The sequence below is a fragment of the Montipora foliosa genome, chromosome 9 (genome assembly GCF_036669935.1).
Source record: "Montipora foliosa isolate CH-2021 chromosome 9, ASM3666993v2, whole genome shotgun sequence".
Lineage (NCBI taxonomy): Eukaryota > Metazoa > Cnidaria > Anthozoa > Scleractinia > Acroporidae > Montipora > Montipora foliosa.
In genome coordinates this window covers 26,470,992-26,477,143 of record NC_090877.1, presented here as the reverse complement: position 1 = coordinate 26,477,143, position 6,152 = coordinate 26,470,992, and positions in this window count along the sequence as shown.

Here is a 6,152-nt window from a genome sequence, read left to right as displayed (position 1 = left end):
GAAACAAAAATGAGTTCGAATAAGTGAAGAATTTGAAATAACCGAGTTCGAACTAAGCGTAGTAAAATCGACTCAAAAACGAAGCAGACCGAAGGGAAATGAAAATTAGTTCGAAATAGGGGGAAGTTTGAAACACCCGAGTTCGAAATAATGGGTTTCAACTGTAATAGTTAGGACGAAAAAACTTTAAATAATCGGGGGTGGGAGCGAAATAATTGTATCTCAGTTATTAATTGGTCGTTCCTCTTTTTCCCGAGTTATTCATTATTCATAATTGAAATTTGGTTTTATTCCCTTTACACCCCCGATAAAGAATTAACATATGAAAGACTAGCATTCTCTCAGGATTCATACTTTTGTGAGCTTTCGTGATAAAAGGGGCACATAACTCCCTAGACGACATAAAGTTTTGCTGTTATATAAAACACTCTTTAACAAATAAAGAAGCCTCGATTTGATTTGTTCTGTTGTAAAGCTCCCAGGAAGCGGATAGAGCACGAACGAAGTGTAACAGAAACACAAGACTTAATCAAGTGTTTTCCTACTTCTTGAGTGCTCTATCCGCTTCCTAAGCGCTTTGCAACGGAACGGATCACAGGCGAGGCTTCTTTATTTGTTGCATTATAAAAAAAAAAATTTTGTCAAGCATTCGGTTAAAAAATTCGGAAAACACTATTTTCCAAATCCTACAAGAGGCGTCAGACCTTGTCAGCCCATCCTTGGAGACCCAGGGTCATCCAGTCGGGGCAGGAGGAAAGGTGACGAAAGTTTTCAAGAACGGGGAAAGAGCCCCTTGGTACCGACTCTTACCAGACCATTTCCAAACGGCTCCTTATTGGGCACAAAATATTCTTTGTATTATTGTGCCCAATCGTCGAAGAACACTCTCGAATCACTTTCGTGTGTTCTTATCACTGTTATTTCGCCATACTTGTCCGGTTTGTTCACCAAGGTTGCGGGAACTTTGATTTTGACTTTCCTGACCAGGGGATGAAACAACTGAATGATCACTTGGGAATTCGTTTTGGATGCTAGCAAAGGAAACTTTCTAATGTGTTTCGTACTCGAGGTATCGTTTTAATTCAAGCATATTTACGTACCCTTGCCTCGTTGTATGCATTCTTGAATACCCTCTTTAACATATAGGTAGGTTTCTGGATTAATAGTATCTTCATCAAACGGAAACTTGGGGTAACCAGACAAAGTAATGAACACGTTTTCCCGAGTTGCACGGTAGCAGTTAAGACTTACAAATTAATGACTGCCATTACTCCAACTAGCACAGAAATAAGAAAAGCGATTGTTGAAAGTCTGAAGTATTTTTCTGGATTAATAGCATCTTCATCAAACGGAAACTTGGGGTAACCAGAAAAAGTAATAAACACGTTTTCCTGAGTTGCACGGTAGCAGTTAAGACTTACAAATTAATGACTGTCATTACTCTAACTAGCACAGAAATAAGAAAAGCGATTGTTGAAAGTCTGAAGTCTTTTCCAGGTGCTGAGGATCTAAAACCTGAGCAAATGTTAATTGTTAACTTGAGGATGTCGTTCGCAGAAAGGATATATGAGGGAGCTTAAGTACGCGCGTTTTTGAGACGCGGACGGCAACCGGAAGTGAGCTGTTTTCCCTTTAACTTGTCTTCACACAACCACATTTATATTTCTAAGTATCTTTTCTCCATTAGAGATGATTAGTATAAAAATTTAGGAGACACCACTGTCCTGCCATGCGAAATGTTCACTTCCGGTTGCCCGCCCGCGTCTCAAAAACGCGCGTGCTTAAGCTCCCTATTGTATTTGCAGCGCGACCCACTGGATTTGGTAAAAGCCTTACATTTCAGCTCTTGTAAGCGTTTATGAGGGCCCCCACAGGGAGGTGAGGGGGGGGGGGGGATTCCTTGTTCCCTCAACATATTTACTGGCGTTCCCTTGTTCCCGAAATTACTTTGAAACTTATTCTCAGCTTTTTGATCCCTAAGATATTTTGTGTTTGTTTCCCTGTTCCCCAGTTCAAATTAGTCATGTTTCCTTGTTCCCCCAAACCCCTGGGAGACCCTCGTTTATAAAGCTTTTTATCACTAGGGTTTCGATATGCCTCTATCTCTAATAGTAATAGGTGGTTTGCAACCAATCTCTAGCGACACAGATGACAATGCTGCAATGTTTATTGCTGGTGGACGAACAAAAGCCGCTAATGAGAGATCTTTTGTTTCCCCTTTAAGCTCGATTGTTAACGATCAGGTGTGTTACTCGAGATCTCTTAGCTTTGAAGCTAATTTTATTGGAGAAAGTGAGAAACAAGATAATTATATCATTGAAGGAAGAGTTAGATCTCAATTTTTATACGGAAGTCCAGAATCATTTGTTAGGGAAAGTGTTTTCACAGCTGCATTGCAGGCAGAAGGTTGTTGCTATCGTTTGTGATGAAGATAATACTGTTGTCCACTGGTAAGAAACTTACAGCTTTAAGTGCTGGACTAATGTAAAAAGCTTAAGACATAGTTTGTTATTGCGTATCGAACTATCTTTTCTTATGTATACAGATATCCATCTTTGTAACCACAAGTATACACTGCAGCCTAACATATATTTATCAAAACTTAATTTTACATGAATGTGTAGTATGCAATAATTTAGAGCCCAACGAGGTCAGCTGTTTTTTTTTTTTTAAAGTTGACCGCTGACTAGGCAGTGGTTTTCTATTGGATCGCAGGCTCAAGCCAGGTTACCTCCGCTAAACATAAACGAGGCTTCATTTCTCAACAACAATAAAAGCAAGGTGACACACGCTAACACCAACCCGGTGTGGCCAACACATCACACATGATCACAACCATTTCACCCGGTCAATTAGCAGCCATGGACAGCTGTTTCGGCCTTTTGGGCCTCATCAGCATCGCGTAGCTAACATACCAGGCGGGTGTTTAGCACCCCTTTAAGTGGCAGCTTCACATGCCATTCATGTGGTAAGCTGGCTTGGGAACAGCAAAACTGCTCTCTCACGGCAAGCGTGTGGGAAGGTGGATCACATTAAGAGATCGGTGTGTCATGTAAATTGAAAATTACAGCTGTCCATGGCTGCTAATTGACCGGGTGAAATTTATCGTGAAATTCACTAGTTAAGCAATGAATTTTTCTATAGAATAAAAGGAAGAAAATGATTAAATTTAGAAGTAACCAGAAACACCAAAACGCGGAAAATTCTAAAACCCTTTATTTTCACTAACCGTACAGCCAATAATAATAAATAACGCGGGAGCTCCACTATTAGGCTTGGCTAAATCTATGTATTATTTACGATACCTCCACTCCAAAACACAATAGAAAGCTCCCTTCGCTAGCATCAAAAACGAATTCCCGAGTGATCATTCAGTTCATCTCCGGTTAGGAAAGTCAAAATCGAACTTCCCGTTAAACCTTAGTGAACAAAGTATCATGGCGAAACAACAGTGCTGTGTATAAGAACACACGAAAGTGACTCGAGAATTGTTCTTCTACGATTGGGCACAATAATACAAAGGGTATTTTGCGCCCAATCAGGAGCCGGCATTCGCCAAGCCGTTTGGAAATGATCTGGTAAGAGTCGGTTCCCAAGGGGGCTCTTTCCCCCGTTCTAGAAAACTTTCGTCGCCTTTCCTCTTGCCCCGATGACTGCCCCTGGGTCTCCGAGGATGTTGTCAGTCCTGCTTTTGTACTCTCAAAGAGAACGTTGTTATAACCAATCACCGCGCGCGTTATATCGAAAGGTATTATAATAAAAAAGAAAGGAACTTAATTTAAGTGTCTAGTCGTTCTAGCGCTGGAGCACTAATTGGGGACACTGTAAACTGAAATTAACAATTAACGTAAATCAAGTCAAATGTTGGTTTCTGAGGAGAGGGGAAACCGGAGTACCCGGAGAAAACCTCTCGGTCATATCATCATATATCATATCATATATCTTTATTTACCCTCGGATTTTTAGAGTAGCTTGGTGTAGCTAATATCTCCGAGCATTTACCCTCCCAACCATGATACATCACAGAAGACAGACCACAACACAGTGCAGAGTAGACCACAACACGGTGCACAACACGGACCACAACACGGACCACAACACGGACCACAACACGGTGCAGAGTAGAGAACCAGAAAACTCAACCCACATATGATGCCGAGTCTGGAAATCGAATCCAGGCCACATTGGTGGAAGGCGAGAGCTCTCACCACTACGCCATCCCTTTAAGTCTTATCAGATCGGTGTGATCTTTCAACAGATGCAACACTCTTCTTATCCTTTTCTGTTTTTCACAGTATTGTTGTTTTTGTCACCTTCGGTTTTTTCTCCTGCATAAGACACACCATGAATAACAATCTCGCAAAAATAAAGTGTTCATGAAAAAACATTTTCTATGATATTACAAAACCTACCTCCACCCCAGTAAGTAGCAAAATACCCCCAGTAGGGAGTCCCCTTAAGTGTCCATTGGGTTTGATAAATCCAAGGAGTTGGTTCCAAATCTTTACTGCTCTGATTAGAGCCAAGAATCCAATGAGGCTCAAAAGCTTCTACCTCTTCATTTTCCCATGTGTAAGGAACATTGCACTCCTCGAAAGCCGAGATAAAGAAAGGCATCAGTTTGCATTTACCTGAAAAAGCGCAAAAAAGACTACATTGTGGAGTCTGGTGAGTACTGTGACGTGGTGGAACCTTGAAATCATAACATAGAATCTGATAACACTGATCAAGGTTACAAAACACACACTAAACACAAGTGTAAAACGTATAAGCATTTTTTTTATTTGTTTCATTCCCTATTTATTTATTTATTTAATTACCGAGTACTTTATATATATCTGCGGTGTACCTGTTGATACATTCTTTCTTAGCTATCGATTTAATTTATCACTTTAATAGGAACTCGACTAGCTTCTTATAACTATATCGGGTGCCTAGCAACGGACGTTTCTGTTTAAAATATACTTTGTAAAAACTCTGTTTTTATATACTTAAGGTGGCTCGAACCGGTTTCATCAATTTGGAGGGAATGTCTTAAATATACAGCACCGTTTCAAGTAACGGCAATGTTATGGTACCAAATGGGACACCAAAAGGCGCATTCAGTAATGTGACGCAAAGGCTACCATGGCGACAAAAGAACCAAATTAAAAAAAAACCTATATTTTGTCTTTAAATACTTATATCTCAAAAATGAACTCGGTGACCCCTAATTTTATTGCTTGAAGGTGATTGGCACGTTAAGATAAAACTCTCTGCAAAGTTTAGAAATTCTCTGGAGCGGATTCAGAGCCACCTTAAAGTTTTGTGAAGGTGGCTATTAGTCCTTATAATACATTTTTTCTTTTCGCCTTGGCCGATCTCAGAAAACCACTGTAGGTGATATCTTCGCCAAGACGATATACCGAAATACAAGACACAAACAAACCAGAATATTGCATATTGGCAATTCAACCTGGCGAGATCCCCGTGGTGCGGAGGGTTTTAAGAAAGGTTGATCAAGGAGACAAAACCCTTGGGAGATCACACCTTTGTTATGAAGATTTTTAATCAGTTGTTATTGACATTGAAAGAAATCTTAATCCCTTAACATATATGGAGATGGAGGGAGAGGAAGGTGATTGTGTGGGGCCGAGATGCCTCTCCAGTAGAACACATCGATGATGATGTAGATAGATTACATCTGACGAAGATGAAAAGGAGACTACAGATTGCAAAGCGCGAAATCTCATACAGGGAGACGATGGAAGAGGGAGTATGTCTATAGCCCAATGAAAGGCCACCGACTAAACAGAACTTGGAGCAGAACTACACTAGGGAAGGGCGTCCTTATTGTTAGCTACGAAAAGACCCGTAGCGAATGCCGAGGATGGATTTGTTAGGGGCGTAGTAATGTTGTACAACGAACACACCATTGAACGACCTCTTTAGCTTGTTCACATAGACGAGGAGAGGAGAGATGCAGTTGAGCCCCGAAACGAAAGAGTGAGGAGACCTGCAGACCAAAGAGCAGATGGAGAACTGCAAGGCTAAGATGGACTGTCTAATTGTCTAGTGTCAAATTTTAGGGAAGTGTGTGAAAGAGTTTAAAGGCCTACCCCACCACGGGGGGGTCTAAGTAATTACTACAGTTCAAAAGGACCTCACAATTC